The following is a 21146-nucleotide window of genomic DNA, read 5'->3' on the forward strand; positions in this document are numbered from 1 at the left end:
TTTTAACGTTAAGTTCACATTATTTTACATCTAAAACACGTATTTACAATACATTTGGGTGAATACAAAAAATAGAAAAAAAATTTGGGAAAAAATTGGGTAAAAAATGGTGATAATTCCGCTAAATATCGTTTAATGTCATTTGTATTGAACTAATCATACTTTTTATATTTTTATCGTTAAGTTCACATTATTTTACATCAATAACACGTCTTTACAATACATTTGGGTGAATATAAAAGGTCGTAAAAAAATTTTGAAATACAGGTGATGAATCCGCTAAATATCGTCTTAAGTCATTTCTATTAAACTAATCATACTTTTTATATTTTTAACGTTAAGTTCACATTATTTTACATCTAAAACACGTATTTACAATACATTTGGGTGAATACAAAAAATAGAAAAAAAATTAGGGAAAAAATTGGGTAAAAAATGGTGATAATTCCGCTAAATATCGTTTAAAGTCATTTGTATTGAACTAATCATACTTTTTATATTTTTATCGTTAAGTTCACATTATTTTACATCTAAAACACGTCTTTACAATACATTTGGGTGAATATAAAAGGTCGTAAAAAAATTTTGAAATACAGGTGATGAATCCGCTAAATATCGTCTTAAGTCATTTCTATTAAACTAATCATACTTTTTATATTTTTAACGTTAAGTTCACATTATTTTACATCTAAAACACGTATTTACAATACATTTGGGTAAATACAAAAAATAGAAAAAAAATTAGGGAAAAAATTTGGTAAAAAATGGTGATAATTTCGCTAAATATCGATTAAAGTCATTTGTATTGAACTAATCATACTTTTTATATTTTTATCGTTAAGTTCACATTATTTTACATCTAAAACACGTCTTTACAATACATTTGGGTGAATATAAAAGGTCGTAAAAAAATTTTGAAATACAGGTGATGAATCCGCTAAATATCGTCTTAAGTCATTTCTATTAAACTAATCATACTTTTTATATTTTTAACGTTAAGTTCACATTATTTTACATCTAAAACACGTATTTACAATACATTTGGGTGAATACAAAAAATAGAAAAAAAATTTGGGAAAAAATTGGGTAAAAAATGGTGATAATTCCACTAAATATCGTTTAAAGTCATTTGTATTGAACTAATCATACTTTTTATATTTTTATCGTTAAGTTCACATTATTTTACATCAATAACACGTCTTTACAATACATTTGGGTGAATATAAAAGGTCGTAAAAAAATTTTGAAATACAGGTGATGAATCCGCTAAATATCGTCTTAAGTCATTTCTATTAAACTAATCATACTTTTTATATTTTTAACGTTAAGTTCACATTATTTTACATCTAAAACACGTATTTACAATACATTTGGGTGAATACAAAAAATAGAAAAAAAATTTGGGAAAAAATTGGGTATAAAATGGTGATAATTCCGCTAAATATCGATTAAAGTCATTTGTATTGAACTAATCATACTTTTTATATTTTTATCGTTAAGTTCACATTATTTTACATCTAAAACACGTCTTTACAATACATTTGGGTGAATATAAAAGGTCGTAAAAAAATTTTGAAATACAGGTGATGAATCCGCTAAATATCGTCTTAAGTCATTTCTATTAAACTAATCATACTTTTTATATTTTTAACGTTAAGTTCACATTATTTTACATCTAAAACACGTATTTACAATACATTTGGGTGAATACAAAAAATAGAAAAAAAATTTGGGAAAAAATTGGGTAAAAAATGGTGATAATTCCACTAAATATCGTTTAAAGTCATTTGTATTGAACTAATCATACTTTTTATATTTTTATCGTTAAGTTCACATTATTTTACATCAATAACACGTCTTTACAATACATTTGGGTGAATATAAAAGGTCGTAAAAAAATTTTGAAATACAGGTGATGAATCCGCTAAATATCGTCTTAAGTCATTTCTATTAAACTAATCATACTTTTTATATTTTTAACGTTAAGTTCACATTATTTTACATCTAAAACACGTATTTACAATACATTTGGGTGAATACAAAAAATAGAAAAAAAATTTGGGATAAAATTGGGTAAAAAATGGTGATAATTCCGCTAAATATCGATTAAAGTCATTTGTATTGAACTAATCATACTTTTTATATTTTTATCGTTAAGTTCACATTATTTTACATCAATAACACGTCCTTACAATACATTTGGGTGAATATAAAAGGTCGTAAAAAAATTTTGAAATACAGGTGATGAATCCGCTAAATATCGTCTTAAGTCATTTCTATTAAACTAATCATACTTTTTATATTTTTAACGTTAAGTTCACATTATTTTACATCAATAACACGTCTTTACAATACATTTGGGTGAATATAAAAGGTCGTAAAAAAATTTTGAAATACAGGTGATGAATCCGCTAAATATCGTCTTAAGTCATTTCTATTAAACTAATCATACTTTTTATATTTTTAACGTTAAGTTCACATTATTTTACATCTAAAACACGTATTTACAATACATTTGGGTGAATACAAAAAATAGAAAAAAAATTTGGGAAAAAATTGGGTAAAAAATGGTGATAATTCCGCTAAATATCGTTTAATGTCATTTGTATTGAACTAATCATACTTTTTATATTTTTATCGTTAAGTTCACATTATTTTACATCAATAACACGTCTTTACAATACATTTGGGTGAATATAAAAGGTCGTAAAAAAATTTTGAAATACAGGTGATGAATCCGCTAAATATCGTCTTAAGTCATTTCTATTAAACTAATCATACTTTTTATATTTTTAACGTTAAGTTCACATTATTTTACATCTAAAACACGTATTTACAATACATTTGGGTGAATACAAAAAATAGAAAAAAAATTAGGGAAAAAATTGGGTAAAAAATGGTGATAATTCCGCTAAATATCGTTTAAAGTCATTTGTATTGAACTAATCATACTTTTTATATTTTTATCGTTAAGTTCACATTATTTTACATCTAAAACACGTCTTTACAATACATTTGGGTGAATATAAAAGGTCGTAAAAAAATTTTGAAATACAGGTGATGAATCCGCTAAATATCGTCTTAAGTCATTTCTATTAAACTAATCATACTTTTTATATTTTTAACGTTAAGTTCACATTATTTTACATCTAAAACACGTATTTACAATACATTTGGGTAAATACAAAAAATAGAAAAAAAATTAGGGAAAAAATTTGGTAAAAAATGGTGATAATTTCGCTAAATATCGATTAAAGTCATTTGTATTGAACTAATCATACTTTTTATATTTTTATCGTTAAGTTCACATTATTTTACATCTAAAACACGTCTTTACAATACATTTGGGTGAATATAAAAGGTCGTAAAAAAATTTTGAAATACAGGTGATGAATCCGCTAAATATCGTCTTAAGTCATTTCTATTAAACTAATCATACTTTTTATATTTTTAACGTTAAGTTCACATTATTTTACATCTAAAACACGTATTTACAATACATTTGGGTGAATACAAAAAATAGAAAAAAAATTTGGGAAAAAATTGGGTAAAAAATGGTGATAATTCCACTAAATATCGTTTAAAGTCATTTGTATTGAACTAATCATACTTTTTATATTTTTATCGTTAAGTTCACATTATTTTACATCAATAACACGTCTTTACAATACATTTGGGTGAATATAAAAGGTCGTAAAAAAATTTTGAAATACAGGTGATGAATCCGCTAAATATCGTCTTAAGTCATTTCTATTAAACTAATCATACTTTTTATATTTTTAACGTTAAGTTCACATTATTTTACATCTAAAACACGTATTTACAATACATTTGGGTGAATACAAAAAATAGAAAAAAAATTTGGGAAAAAATTGGGTAAAAAATGGTGATAATTCCACTAAATATCGTTTAAAGTCATTTGTATTGAACTAATCATACTTTTTATATTTTTATCGTTAAGTTCACATTATTTTACATCAATAACACGTCTTTACAATACATTTGGGTGAATATAAAAGGTCGTAAAAAAATTTTGAAATACAGGTGATGAATCCGCTAAATATCGTCTTAAGTCATTTCTATTAAACTAATCATACTTTTTATATTTTTAACGTTAAGTTCACATTATTTTACATCTAAAACACGTATTTACAATACATTTGGGTGAATACAAAAAATAGAAAAAAAATTTGGGATAAAATTGGGTAAAAAATGGTGATAATTCCGCTAAATATCGATTAAAGTCATTTGTATTGAACTAATCATACTTTTTATATTTTTATCGTTAAGTTCACATTATTTTACATCAATAACACGTCTTTACAATACATTTGGGTGAATATAAAAGGTCGTAAAAAAATTTTGAAATACAGGTGATGAATCCGCTAAATATCGTCTTAAGTCATTTCTATTAAACTAATCATACTTTTTATATTTTTAACGTTAAGTTCACATTATTTTACATCTAAAACACGTATTTACAATACATTTGGGTGAATACAAAAAATAGAAAAAAAATTTGGGATAAAATTGGGTAAAAAATGGTGATAATTCCACTAAATATCGTTTAAAGTCATTTGTATTGAACTAATCATACTTTTTATATTTTTATCGTTAAGTTCACATTATTTTACATCAATAACACGTCTTTACAATACATTTGGGTGAATATAAAAGGTCGTAAAAAAATTTTGAAATACAGGTGATGAATCCGCTAAATATCGTCTTAAGTCATTTCTATTCAACTAATCATACTTTTTATATTTTTAACGTTAAGTTCACATTATTTTACATCTAAAACACGTATTTACAATACATTTGGGTGAATACAAAAAATAGAAAAAAAATTAGGGAAAAAATTTGGTAAAAAATGGTGATAATTTCGCTAAATATCGATTAAAGTCATTTGTATTGAACTAATCATACTTTTTATATTTTTATCGTTAAGTTCACATTATTTTACATCTAAAACACGTCTTTACAATACATTTGGGTGAATATAAAAGGTCGTAAAAAAATTTTGAAATACAGGTGATGAATCCGCTAAATATCGTCTTAAGTCATTTCTATTAAACTAATCATACTTTTTATATTTTTAACGTTAAGTTCACATTATTTTACATCTAAAACACGTATTTACAATACATTTGGGTGAATACAAAAAATAGAAAAAAAATTTGGGAAAAAATTGGGTAAAAAATGGTGATAATTCCGCTAAATATCGTTTAAAGTCATTTGTATTGAACTAATCATACTTTTTATATTTTTATCGTTAAGTTCACATTATTTTACATCAATAACACGTCTTTACAATACATTTGGGTGAATATAAAAGGTCGTAAAAAAATTTTGAAATACAGGTTTTGAATCCGCTAAATATCGTCTTAAGTCATTTCTATTAAACTAATCATACTTTTTATATTTTTAACGTTAAGTTCACATTATTTTACATCTAAAACACGTATTTACAATACATTTGGGTGAATACAAAAAATAGAAAAAAAATTTGGGAAAAAATTGGGTAAAAAATGGTGATAATTCCGCTAAATATCGTTTAATGTCATTTGTATTGAACTAATCATACTTTTTATATTTTTATCGTTAAGTTCACATTATTTTACATCAATAACACGTCTTTACAATACATTTGGGTGAATATAAAAGGTCGTAAAAAAATTTTGAAATACAGGTGATGAATCCGCTAAATATCGTCTTAAGTCATTTCTATTAAACTAATCATACTTTTTATATTTTTAACGTTAAGTTCACATTATTTTACATCTAAAACACGTATTTACAATACATTTGGGTGAATACAAAAAATAGAAAAAAAATTAGGGAAAAAATTGGGTAAAAAATGGTGATAATTCCGCTAAATATCGTTTAAAGTCATTTGTATTGAACTAATCATACTTTTTATATTTTTATCGTTAAGTTCACATTATTTTACATCTAAAACACGTCTTTACAATACATTTGGGTGAATATAAAAGGTCGTAAAAAAATTTTGAAATACAGGTGATGAATCCGCTAAATATCGTCTTAAGTCATTTCTATTAAACTAATCATACTTTTTATATTTTTAACGTTAAGTTCACATTATTTTACATCTAAAACACGTATTTACAATACATTTGGGTAAATACAAAAAATAGAAAAAAAATTAGGGAAAAAATTTGGTAAAAAATGGTGATAATTTCGCTAAATATCGATTAAAGTCATTTGTATTGAACTAATCATACTTTTTATATTTTTATCGTTAAGTTCACATTATTTTACATCTAAAACACGTCTTTACAATACATTTGGGTGAATATAAAAGGTCGTAAAAAAATTTTGAAATACAGGTGATGAATCCGCTAAATATCGTCTTAAGTCATTTCTATTAAACTAATCATACTTTTTATATTTTTAACGTTAAGTTCACATTATTTTACATCTAAAACACGTATTTACAATACATTTGGGTGAATACAAAAAATAGAAAAAAAATTTGGGAAAAAATTGGGTAAAAAATGGTGATAATTCCACTAAATATCGTTTAAAGTCATTTGTATTGAACTAATCATACTTTTTATATTTTTATCGTTAAGTTCACATTATTTTACATCAATAACACGTCTTTACAATACATTTGGGTGAATATAAAAGGTCGTAAAAAAATTTTGAAATACAGGTGATGAATCCGCTAAATATCGTCTTAAGTCATTTCTATTAAACTAATCATACTTTTTATATTTTTAACGTTAAGTTCACATTATTTTACATCTAAAACACGTATTTACAATACATTTGGGTGAATACAAAAAATAGAAAAAAAATTTGGGAAAAAATTGGGTATAAAATGGTGATAATTCCGCTAAATATCGATTAAAGTCATTTGTATTGAACTAATCATACTTTTTATATTTTTATCGTTAAGTTCACATTATTTTACATCTAAAACACGTCTTTACAATACATTTGGGTGAATATAAAAGGTCGTAAAAAAATTTTGAAATACAGGTGATGAATCCGCTAAATATCGTCTTAAGTCATTTCTATTAAACTAATCATACTTTTTATATTTTTAACGTTAAGTTCACATTATTTTACATCAATAACACGTCTTTACAATACATTTGGGTGAATATAAAAGGTCGTAAAAAAATTTTGAAATACAGGTGATGAATCCGCTAAATATCGTCTTAAGTCATTTCTATTAAACTAATCATACTTTTTATATTTTTAACGTTAAGTTCACATTATTTTACATCTAAAACACGTATTTACAATACATTTGGGTGAATACAAAAAATAGAAAAAAAATTTGGGAAAAAATTGGGTAAAAAATGGTGATAATTCCGCTAAATATCGTTTAATGTCATTTGTATTGAACTAATCATACTTTTTATATTTTTATCGTTAAGTTCACATTATTTTACATCAATAACACGTCTTTAAAATACATTTGGGTGAATATAAAAGGTCGTAAAAAAATTTTGAAATACAGGTGATGAATCCGCTAAATATCGTCTTAAGTCATTTCTATTAAACTAATCATACTTTTTATATTTTTAACGTTAAGTTCACATTATTTTACATCTAAAACACGTATTTACAATACATTTGGGTGAATACAAAAAATAGAAAAAAAATTAGGGAAAAAATTGGGTAAAAAATGGTGATAATTCCGCTAAATATCGTTTAAAGTCATTTGTATTGAACTAATCATACTTTTTATATTTTTATCGTTAAGTTCACATTATTTTACATCTAAAACACGTCTTTACAATACATTTGGGTGAATATAAAAGGTCGTAAAAAAATTTTGAAATACAGGTGATGAATCCGCTAAATATCGTCTTAAGTCATTTCTATTAAACTAATCATACTTTTTATATTTTTAACGTTAAGTTCACATTATTTTACATCTAAAACACGTATTTACAATACATTTGGGTAAATACAAAAAATAGAAAAAAAATTAGGGAAAAAATTTGGTAAAAAATGGTGATAATTTCGCTAAATATCGATTAAAGTCATTTGTATTGAACTAATCATACTTTTTATATTTTTATCGTTAAGTTCACATTATTTTACATCTAAAACACGTCTTTACAATACATTTGGGTGAATATAAAAGGTCGTAAAAAAATTTTGAAATACAGGTGATGAATCCGCTAAATATCGTCTTAAGTCATTTCTATTAAACTAATCATACTTTTTATATTTTTAACGTTAAGTTCACATTATTTTACATCTAAAACACGTATTTACAATACATTTGGGTGAATACAAAAAATAGAAAAAAAATTTGGGAAAAAATTGGGTAAAAAATGGTGATAATTCCACTAAATATCGTTTAAAGTCATTTGTATTGAACTAATCATACTTTTTATATTTTTATCGTTAAGTTCACATTATTTTACATCAATAACACGTCTTTACAATACATTTGGGTGAATATAAAAGGTCGTAAAAAAATTTTGAAATACAGGTGATGAATCCGCTAAATATCGTCTTAAGTCATTTCTATTAAACTAATCATACTTTTTATATTTTTAACGTTAAGTTCACATTATTTTACATCTAAAACACGTATTTACAATACATTTGGGTGAATACAAAAAATAGAAAAAAAATTTGGGAAAAAATTGGGTAAAAAATGGTGATAATTCCACTAAATATCGTTTAAAGTCATTTGTATTGAACTAATCATACTTTTTATATTTTTATCGTTAAGTTCACATTATTTTACATCAATAACACGTCTTTACAATACATTTGGGTGAATATAAAAGGTCGTAAAAAAATTTTGAAATACAGGTGATGAATCCGCTAAATATCGTCTTAAGTCATTTCTATTAAACTAATCATACTTTTTATATTTTTAACGTTAAGTTCACATTATTTTACATCTAAAACACGTATTTACAATACATTTGGGTGAATACAAAAAATAGAAAAAAAATTTGGGATAAAATTGGGTAAAAAATGGTGATAATTCCGCTAAATATCGATTAAAGTCATTTGTATTGAACTAATCATACTTTTTATATTTTTATCGTTAAGTTCACATTATTTTACATCAATAACACGTCTTTACAATACATTTGGGTGAATATAAAAGGTCGTAAAAAAATTTTGAAATACAGGTGATGAATCCGCTAAATATCGTCTTAAGTCATTTCTATTAAACTAATCATACTTTTTATATTTTTAACGTTAAGTTCACATTATTTTACATCTAAAACACGTATTTACAATACATTTGGGTGAATACAAAAAATAGAAAAAAAATTTGGGATAAAATTGGGTAAAAAATGGTGATAATTCCACTAAATATCGTTTAAAGTCATTTGTATTGAACTAATCATACTTTTTATATTTTTATCGTTAAGTTCACATTATTTTACATCAATAACACGTCTTTACAATACATTTGGGTGAATATAAAAGGTCGTAAAAAAATTTTGAAATACAGGTGATGAATCCGCTAAATATCGTCTTAAGTCATTTCTATTCAACTAATCATACTTTTTATATTTTTAACGTTAAGTTCACATTATTTTACATCTAAAACACGTATTTACAATACATTTGGGTGAATACAAAAAATAGAAAAAAAATTTGGGATAAAATTGGGTAAAAAATGGTGATAATTCCGCTAAATATCGATTAAAGTCATTTGTATTGAACTAATCATACTTTTTATATTTTTATCGTTAAGTTCACATTATTTTACATCAATAACACGTCTTTACAATACATTTGGGTGAATATAAAAGGTCGTAAAAAAATTTTGAAATACAGGTGATGAATCCGCTAAATATCGTCTTAAGTCATTTCTATTAAACTAATCATACTTTTTATATTTTTAACGTTAAGTTCACATTATTTTACATCTAAAACACGTATTTACAATACATTTGGGTGAATACAAAAAATAGAAAAAAAATTTGGGATAAAATTGGGTAAAAAATGGTGATAATTCCGCTAAATATCGATTAAAGTCATTTGTATTGAACTAATCATACTTTTTATATTTTTATCGTTAAGTTCACATTATTTTACATCTAAAACACGTCTTTACAATACATTTGGGTGAATATAAAAGGTCGTAAAAAAATTTTGAAATACAGGTGATGAATCCGCTAAATATCGTCTTAAGTCATTTCTATTAAACTAATCATACTTTTTATATTTTTAACGTTAAGTTCACATTATTTTACATCTAAAACACGTATTTACAATACATTTGGGTGAATACAAAAAATAGAAAAAAAATTTGGGAAAAAATTGGGTAAAAAATGGTGATAATTCCACTAAATATCGTTTAAAGTCATTTGTATTGAACTAATCATACTTTTTATATTTTTATCGTTAAGTTCACATTATTTTACATCAATAACACGTCTTTACAATACATTTGGGTGAATATAAAAGGTCGTAAAAAAATTTTGAAATACAGGTGATGAATCCGCTAAATATCGTCTTAAGTCATTTCTATTAAACTAATCATACTTTTTATATTTTTAACGTTAAGTTCACATTATTTTACATCTAAAACACGTATTTACAATACATTTGGGTGAATACAAAAAATAGAAAAAAAATTTGGGAAAAAATTGGGTAAAAAATGGTGATAATTCCACTAAATATCGTTTAAAGTCATTTGTATTGAACTAATCATACTTTTTATATTTTTATCGTTAAGTTCACATTATTTTACATCAATAACACGTCTTTACAATACATTTGGGTGAATATAAAAGGTCGTAAAAAAATTTTGAAATACAGGTGATGAATCCGCTAAATATCGTCTTAAGTCATTTCTATTAAACTAATCATACTTTTTATATTTTTAACGTTAAGTTCACATTATTTTACATCTAAAACACGTATTTACAATACATTTGGGTGAATACAAAAAATAGAAAAAAAATTTGGGATAAAATTGGGTAAAAAATGGTGATAATTCCGCTAAATATCGATTAAAGTCATTTGTATTGAACTAATCATACTTTTTATATTTTTATCGTTAAGTTCACATTATTTTACATCAATAACACGTCTTTACAATACATTTGGGTGAATATAAAAGGTCGTAAAAAAATTTTGAAATACAGGTGATGAATCCGCTAAATATCGTCTTAAGTCATTTCTATTAAACTAATCATACTTTTTATATTTTTAACGTTAAGTTCACATTATTTTACATCTAAAACACGTATTTACAATACATTTGGGTGAATACAAAAAATAGAAAAAAAATTTGGGATAAAATTGGGTAAAAAATGGTGATAATTCCACTAAATATCGTTTAAAGTCATTTGTATTGAACTAATCATACTTTTTATATTTTTATCGTTAAGTTCACATTATTTTACATCAATAACACGTCTTTACAATACATTTGGGTGAATATAAAAGGTCGTAAAAAAATTTTGAAATACAGGTGATGAATCCGCTAAATATCGTCTTAAGTCATTTCTATTCAACTAATCATACTTTTTATATTTTTAACGTTAAGTTCACATTATTTTACATCTAAAACACGTATTTACAATACATTTGGGTGAATACAAAAAATAGAAAAAAAATTTGGGATAAAATTGGGTAAAAAATGGTGATAATTCCGCTAAATATCGATTAAAGTCATTTGTATTGAACTAATCATACTTTTTATATTTTTATCGTTAAGTTCACATTATTTTACATCAATAACACGTCTTTACAATACATTTGGGTGAATATAAAAGGTCGTAAAAAAATTTTGAAATACAGGTGATGAATCCGCTAAATATCGTCTTAAGTCATTTCTATTAAACTAATCATACTTTTTATATTTTTAACGTTAAGTTCACATTATTTTACATCTAAAACACGTATTTACAATACATTTGGGTGAATACAAAAAATAGAAAAAAAATTTGGGATAAAATTGGGTAAAAAATGGTGATAATTCCGCTAAATATCGATTAAAGTCATTTGTATTGAACTAATCATACTTTTTATATTTTTATCGTTAAGTTCACATTATTTTACATCTAAAACACGTCTTTACAATACATTTGGGTGAATATAAAAGGTCGTAAAAAAATTTTGAAATACAGGTGATGAATCCGCTAAATATCGTCTTAAGTCATTTCTATTAAACTAATCATACTTTTTATATTTTTAACGTTAAGTTCACATTATTTTACATCTAAAACACGTATTTACAATACATTTGGGTGAATACAAAAAATAGAAAAAAAATTTGGGAAAAAATTGGGTAAAAAATGGTGATAATTCCACTAAATATCGTTTAAAGTCATTTGTATTGAACTAATCATACTTTTTATATTTTTATCGTTAAGTTCACATTATTTTACATCAATAACACGTCTTTACAATACATTTGGGTGAATATAAAAGGTCGTAAAAAAATTTTGAAATACAGGTGATGAATCCGCTAAATATCGTCTTAAGTCATTTCTATTAAACTAATCATACTTTTTATATTTTTAACGTTAAGTTCACATTATTTTACATCTAAAACACGTATTTACAATACATTTGGGTGAATACAAAAAATAGAAAAAAAATTTGGGAAAAAATTGGGTAAAAAATGGTGATAATTCCGCTAAATATCGATTAAAGTCATTTGTATTGAACTAATCATACTTTTTATATTTTTATCGTTAAGTTCACATTATTTTACATCTAAAACACGTCTTTACAATACATTTGGGTGAATATAAAAGGTCGTAAAAAAATTTTGAAATACAGGTGATGAATTCGCTAAATATCGTCTTAAGTCATTTCTATTAAACTAATCATACTTTTTATATTTTTAACGTTAAGTTCACATTATTTTACATCTAAAACACGTATTTACAATACATTTGGGTGAATACAAAAAATAGAAAAAAAATTTGGGAAAAAATTGGGTAAAAAATGGTGATAATTCCACTAAATATCGTTTAAAGTCATTTGTATTGAACTAATCATACTTTTTATATTTTTATCGTTAAGTTCACATTATTTTACATCAATAACACGTCTTTACAATACATTTGGGTGAATATAAAAGGTCGTAAAAAAATTTTGAAATACAGGTGATGAATCCGCTAAATATCGTCTTAAGTCATTTCTATTAAACTAATCATACTTTTTATATTTTTAACGTTAAGTTCACATTATTTTACATCTAAAACACGTATTTACAATACATTTGGGTGAATACAAAAAATAGAAAAAAAATTTGGGATAAAATTGGGTAAAGAATGGTGATAATTCCGCTAAATATCGATTAAAGTCATTTGTATTGAACTAATCATACTTTTTATATTTTTATCGTTAAGTTCACATTATTTTACATCAATAACACGTCTTTACAATACATTTGGGTGAATATAAAAGGTCGTAAAAAAATTTTGAAATACAGGTGATGAATCCGCTAAATATCGTCTTAAGTCATTTCTATTAAACTAATCATACTTTTTATATTTTTAACGTTAAGTTCACATTATTTTACATCTAAAACACGTATTTACAATACATTTGGGTGAATACAAAAAATAGAAAAAAAATTTGGGATAAAATTGGGTAAAAAATGGTGATAATTCCACTAAATATCGTTTAAAGTCATTTGTATTGAACTAATCATACTTTTTATATTTTTATCGTTAAGTTCACATTATTTTACATCAATAACACGTCTTTACAATACATTTGGGTGAATATAAAAGGTCGTAAAAAAATTTTGAAATACAGGTGATGAATCCGCTAAATATCGTCTTAAGTCATTTCTATTCAACTAATCATACTTTTTATATTTTTAACGTTAAGTTCACATTATTTTACATCTAAAACACGTATTTATAATACATTTGGGTGAATACAAAAAATAGAAAAAAAATTTGGGAAAAAATTGGGTAAAAAATGGTGATAATTCCACTAAATATCGTTTAAAGTCATTTGTATTGAACTAATCATACTTTTTATATTTTTATCGTTAAGTTCACATTATTTTACATCAATAACACGTCTTTACAATACATTTGGGTGAATATAAAAGGTCGTAAAAAAATTTTGAAATACAGGTGATGAATCCGCTAAATATCGTCTTAAGTCATTTTTATTAAACTAATCATACTTTTTATATTTTTAACGTTAAGTTCACATTATTTTACATCTAAAACACGTATTTACAATACATTTGGGTGAATACAAAAAATAGAAAAAAAATTTGGGATAAAATTGGGTAAAGAATGGTGATAATTCCGCTAAATATCGATTAAAGTCATTTGTATTGAACTAATCATACTTTTTATATTTTTATCGTTAAGTTCACATTATTTTACATCAATAACACGTCTTTACAATACATTTGGGTGAATATAAAAGGTCGTAAAAAAATTTTGAAATACAGGTGATGAATCCGCTAAATATCGTCTTAAGTCATTTCTATTAAACTAATCATACTTTTTATATTTTTAACGTTAAGTTCACATTATTTTACATCTAAAACACGTATTTACAATACATTTGGGTGAATACAAAAAATAGAAAAAAAATTTGGGATAAAATTGGGTAAAAAATGGTGATAATTCCACTAAATATCGTTTAAAGTCATTTGTATTGAACTAATCATACTTTTTATATTTTTATCGTTAAGTTCACATTATTTTACATCAATAACACGTCTTTACAATACATTTGGGTGAATATAAAAGGTCGTAAAAAAATTTTGAAATACAGGTGATGAATCCGCTAAATATCGTCTTAAGTCATTTCTATTCAACTAATCATACTTTTTATATTTTTAACGTTAAGTTCACATTATTTTACATCTAAAACACGTATTTACAATACATTTGGGTGAATACAAAAAATAGAAAAAAAATTTGGGATAAAATTGGGTAAAAAATGGTGATAATTCCGCTAAATATCGATTAAAGTCATTTGTATTGAACTAATCATACTTTTTATATTTTTATCGTTAAGTTCACATTATTTTACATCAATAACACGTCTTTACAATACATTTGGGTGAATATAAAAGGTCGTAAAAAAATTTTGAAATACAGGTGATGAATCCGCTAAATATCGTCTTAAGTCATTTCTATTAAACTAATCATACTTTTTATATTTTTAACGTTAAGTTCACATTATTTTACATCTAAAACACGTATTTACAATACATTTGGGTGAATACAAAAAATAGAAAAAAAATTTGGGATAAAATTGGGTAAAAAATGGTGATAATTCCACTAAATATCGTTTAAAGTCATTTGTATTGAACTAATCATACTTTTTATATTTTTATCGTTAAGTTCACATTATTTTACATCAATAACACGTCTTTACAATACATTTGGGTGAATATAAAAGGTCGTAAAAAAATTTTGAAATACAGGTGATGAATCCGCTAAATATCGTCTTAAGTCATTTCTATTCAACTAATCATACTTTTTATATTTTTAACGTTAAGTTCACATTATTTTACATCTAAAACACGTATTTACAATACATTTGGGTGAATACAAAAAATAGAAAAAAAATTTGGGAAAAAATTGGGTAAAAAATGGTGATAATTCCACTAAATATCGTTTAAAGTCATTTGTATTGAACTAATCATACTTTTTATATTTTTATCGTTAAGTTCACATTATTTTACATCAATAACACGTCTTTACAATACATTTGGGTGAATATAAAAGGTCGTAAAAAAATTTTGAAATACAGGTGATGAATCCGCTAAATATCGTCTTAAGTCATTTCTATTAAACTAATCATACTTTTTATATTTTTAACGTTAAGTTCACATTATTTTACATCTAAAACACGTATTTACAATACATTTGGGTGAATACAAAAAATAGAAAAAAAATTTGGGATAAAATTGGGTAAAGAATGGTGATAATTCCGCTAAATATCGATTAAAGTCATTTGTATTGAACTAATCATACTTTTTATATTTTTATCGTTAAGTTCACATTATTTTACATCAATAACACGTCTTTACAATACATTTGGGTGAATATAAAAGGTCGTAAAAAAATTTTGAAATACAGGTGATGAATCCGCTAAATATCGTCTTAAGTCATTTCTATTAAACTAATCATACTTTTTATATTTTTAACGTTAAGTTCACATTATTTTACATCTAAAACACGTATTTACAATACATTTGGGTGAATACAAAAAATAGAAAAAAAATTTGGGATAAAATTGGGTAAAAAATGGTGATAATTCCACTAAATATCGTTTAAAGTCATTTGTATTGAACTAATCATACTTTTTATATTTTTATCGTTAAGTTCACATTATTTTACATCAATAACACGTCTTTACAATACATTTGGGTGAATATAAAAGGTCGTAAAAAAATTTTGAAATACAGGTGATGAATCCGCTAAATATCGTCTTAAGTCATTTCTATTCAACTAATCATACTTTTTATATTTTTAACGTTAAGTTCACATTATTTTACATCTAAAACACGTATTTACAATACATTTGGGTGAATACAAAAAATAGAAAAAAAATTTGGGATAAAATTGGGTAAAAAATGGTGATAATTCCGCTAAATATCGATTAAAGTCATTTGTATTGAACTAATCATACTTTTTATATTTTTATCGTTAAGTTCACATTATTTTACATCAATAACACGTCTTTACAATACATTTGGGTGAATATAAAAGGTCGTAAAAAAATTTTGAAATACAGGTGATGAATCCGCTAAATATCGTCTTAAGTCATTTCTATTAAACTAATCATACTTTTTATATTTTTAACGTTAAGTTCACATTATTTTACATCTAAAACACGTATTTACAATACATTTGGGTGAATACAAAAAATAGAAAAAAAATTTGGGATAAAATTGGGTAAAAAATGGTGATAATTCCGCTAAATATCGATTAAAGTCATTTGTATTGAACTAATCATACTTTTTATATTTTTATCGTTAAGTTCACATTATTTTACATCTAAAACACGTCTTTACAATACATTTGGGTGAATATAAAAGGTCGTAAAAAAATTTTGAAATACAGGTGATGAATCCGCTAAATATCGTCTTAAGTCATTTCTATTAAACTAATCATACTTTTTATATTTTTAACGTTAAGTTCACATTATTTTACATCTAAAACACGTATTTACAATACATTTGGGTGAATACAAAAAATAGAAAAAAAATTTGGGAAAAAATTTGGTAAAAAATGGTGATAATTTCGCTAAATATCGTTTAAAGTCATTTGTATTGAACTAATCATACTTTTTATATTTTTATCGTTAAGTTCACATTATTTTACATCTAAAACACGTCTTTACAATACATTTGGGTGAATATAAAAGGTCGTAAAAAAATTTTGAAATACAGGTGATGAATCCGCTAAATATCGTCTTAAGTCATTTCTATTAAACTAATCATACTTTTTATATTTTTAACGTTAAGTTCACATTATTTTACATCTAAAACACGTATTTACAATACATTTGGGTGAATACAAAAAATAGAAAAAAAATTTGGGATAAAATTGGGTAAAAAATGGTGATAATTCCACTAAATATCGTTTAAAGTCATTTGTATTGAACTAATCATACTTTTTATATTTTTATCGTTAAGTTCACATTATTTTACATCAATAACACGTCTTTACAATACATTTGGGTGAATATAAAAGGTCGTAAAAAAATTTTGAAATACAGGTGATGAATCCGCTAAATATCGTCTTAAGTCATTTCTATTCAACTAATCATACTTTTTATATTTTTAACGTTAAGTTCACATTATTTTACATCTAAAACACGTATTTACAATACATTTGGGTGAATACAAAAAATAGAAAAAAAATTTGGGAAAAAATTGGGTAAAAAATGGTGATAATTCCACTAAATATCGTTTAAAGTCATTTGTATTGAACTAATCATACTTTTTATATTTTTATCGTTAAGTTCACATTATTTTACATCAATAACACGTCTTTACAATACATTTGGGTGAATATAAAAGGTCGTAAAAAAATTTTGAAATACAGGTGATGAATCCGCTAAATATCGTCTTAAGTCATTTCTATTAAACTAATCATACTTTTTATATTTTTAACGTTAAGTTCACATTATTTTACATCTAAAACACGTATTTACAATACATTTGGGTGAATACAAAAAATAGAAAAAAAATTTGGGATAAAATTGGGTAAAGAATGGTGATAATTCCGCTAAATATCGATTAAAGTCATTTGTATTGAACTAATCATACTTTTTATATTTTTATCGTTAAGTTCACATTATTTTACATCAATAACACGTCTTTACAATACATTTGGGTGAATATAAAAGGTCGTAAAAAAATTTTGAAATACAGGTGATGAATCCGCTAAATATCGTCTTAAGTCATTTCTATTAAACTAATCATACTTTTTATATTTTTAACGTTAAGTTCACATTATTTTACATCTAAAACACGTATTTACAATACATTTGGGTGAATACAAAAAATAGAAAAAAAATTTGGGATAAAATTGGGTAAAAAATGGTGATAATTCCACTAAATATCGTTTAAAGTCATTTGTATTGAACTAATCATACTTTTTATATTTTTATCGTTAAGTTCACATTATTTTACATCAATAACACGTCTTTACAATACATTTGGGTGAATATAAAAGGTCGTAAAAAAATTTTGAAATACAGGTGATGAATCCGCTAAATATCGTCTTAAGTCATTTCTATTCAACTAATCATACTTTTTATATTTTTAACGTTAAGTTCACATTATTTTACATCTAAAACACGTATTTACAATACATTTGGGTGAATACAAAAAATAGAAAAAAAATTTGGGAAAAAATTGGGTAAAAAATGGTGATAATTCCACTAAATATCGTTTAAAGTCATTTGTATTGAACTAATCATACTTTTTATATTTTTATCGTTAAGTTCACATTATTTTACATCAATAACACGTCTTTACAATACATTTGGGTGAATATAAAAGGTCGTAAAAAAATTTTGAAATACAGGTGATGAATCCGCTAAATATCGTCTTAAGTCATTTCTATTAAACTAATCATACTTTTTATATTTTTAACGTTAAGTTCACATTATTTTACATCTAAAACACGTATTTACAATACATTTGGGTGAATACAAAAAATAGAAAAAAAATTTGGGATAAAATTGGGTAAAGAATGGTGATAATTCCGCTAAATATCGATTAAAGTCATTTGTATTGAACTAATCATACTTTTTATATTTTTATCGTTAAGTTCACATTATTTTACATCAATAACACGTCTTTACAATACATTTGGGTGAATATAAAAGGTCGTAAAAAAATTTTGAAATACAGGTGATGAATCCGCTAAATATCGTCTTAAGTCATTTCTATTAAACTAATCATACTTTTTATATTTTTAACGTTAAGTTCACATTATTTTACATCTAAAACACGTATTTACAATACATTTGGGTGAATACAAAAAATAGAAAAAAAATTTGGGATAAAATTGGGTAAAAAATGGTGATAATTCCACTAAATATCGTTTAAAGTCATTTGTATTGAACTAATCATACTTTTTATATTTTTATCGTTAAGTTCACATTATTTTACATCAATAACACGTCTTTACAATACATTTGGGTGAATATAAAAGGTCGTAAAAAAATTTTGAAATACAGGTGATGAATCCGCTAAATATCGTCTTAAGTCATTTCTATTCAACTAATCATACTTTTTATATTTTTAACGTTAAGTTCACATTATTTTACATCTAAAACACGTATTTACAATACATTTGGGTGAATACAAAAAATAGAAAAAAAATTTGGGATAAAATTGGGTAAAAAATGGTGATAATTCCGCTAAATATCGATTAAAGTCATTTGTATTGAACTAATCATACTTTTTATATTTTTATCGTTAAGTTCACATTATTTTACATCAATAACACGTCTTTACAATACATTTGGGTGAATATAAAAGGTCGTAAAAAAATTTTGAAATACAGGTGATGAATCCGCTAAATATCGTCTTAAGTCATTTCTATTAAACTAATCATACTTTTTATATTTTTAACGTTAAGTTCACATTATTTTACATCTAAAACACGTATTTACAATACATTTGGGTGAATACAAAAAATAGAAAAAAAATTTGGGATAAAATTGGGTAAAAAATGGTGATAATTCCGCTAAATATCGATTAAAGTCATTTGTATTGAACTAATCATACTTTTTATATTTTTATCGTTAAGTTCACATTATTTTACATCTAAAACACGTCTTTACAATACATTTGGGTGAATATAAAAGGTCGTAAAAAAATTTTGAAATACAGGTGATGAATCCGCTAAATATCGTCTTAAGTCATTTCTATTAAACTAATCATACTTTTTATATTTTTAACGTTAAGTTCACATTATTTTACATCTAAAACACGTATTTACAATACATTTGGGTGAATACAAAAAATAGAAAAAAAATTTGGGAAAAAATTTGGTAAAAAATGGTGATAATTTCGCTAAATATCGTTTAAAGTCATTTGTATTGAACTAATCATACTTTTTATATTTTTATCGTTAAGTTCACATTATTTTACATCTAAAACACGTCTTTACAATACATTTGGGTGAATATAAAAGGTCGTAAAAAAATTTTGAAATACAGGTGATGAATCCGCTAAATATCGTCTTAAGTCATTTCTATTAAACTAATCATACTTTTTATATTTTTAACGTTAAGTTCACATTATTTTACATCTAAAACACGTATTTACAATACATTTGGGTGAATACAAAAAATAGAAAAAAAATTTGGGAAAAAATTGGGTAAAAAATGGTGATAATTCCGCTAAATATCGTTTAAAGTCATTTGTATTGAACTAATCATACTTTTTATATTTTTATCGTTAAGTTCACATTATTTTACATCAATAACACGTCTTTACAATACATTTGGGTGAATATAAAAGGTCGTAAAAAAATTTTGAAATACAGGTGATGAATCCGCTAAATATCGTCTTAAGTCATTTCTATTAAACTAATCATACTTTTTATATTTTTAACGTTAAGTTCACATTATTTTACATCTAAAACACGTATTTACAATACATTTGGGTGAATACAAAAAATAGAAAAAAAATTTGGGAAAAAATTGGGTAA

Source organism: Diuraphis noxia, unplaced genomic scaffold, assembly GCF_037042655.1.
Source record: "Diuraphis noxia isolate RWA-SAM2 unplaced genomic scaffold, SU_Dnox_SAM2 contig0005, whole genome shotgun sequence".
Taxonomy (NCBI): domain Eukaryota; kingdom Metazoa; phylum Arthropoda; class Insecta; order Hemiptera; family Aphididae; genus Diuraphis; species Diuraphis noxia.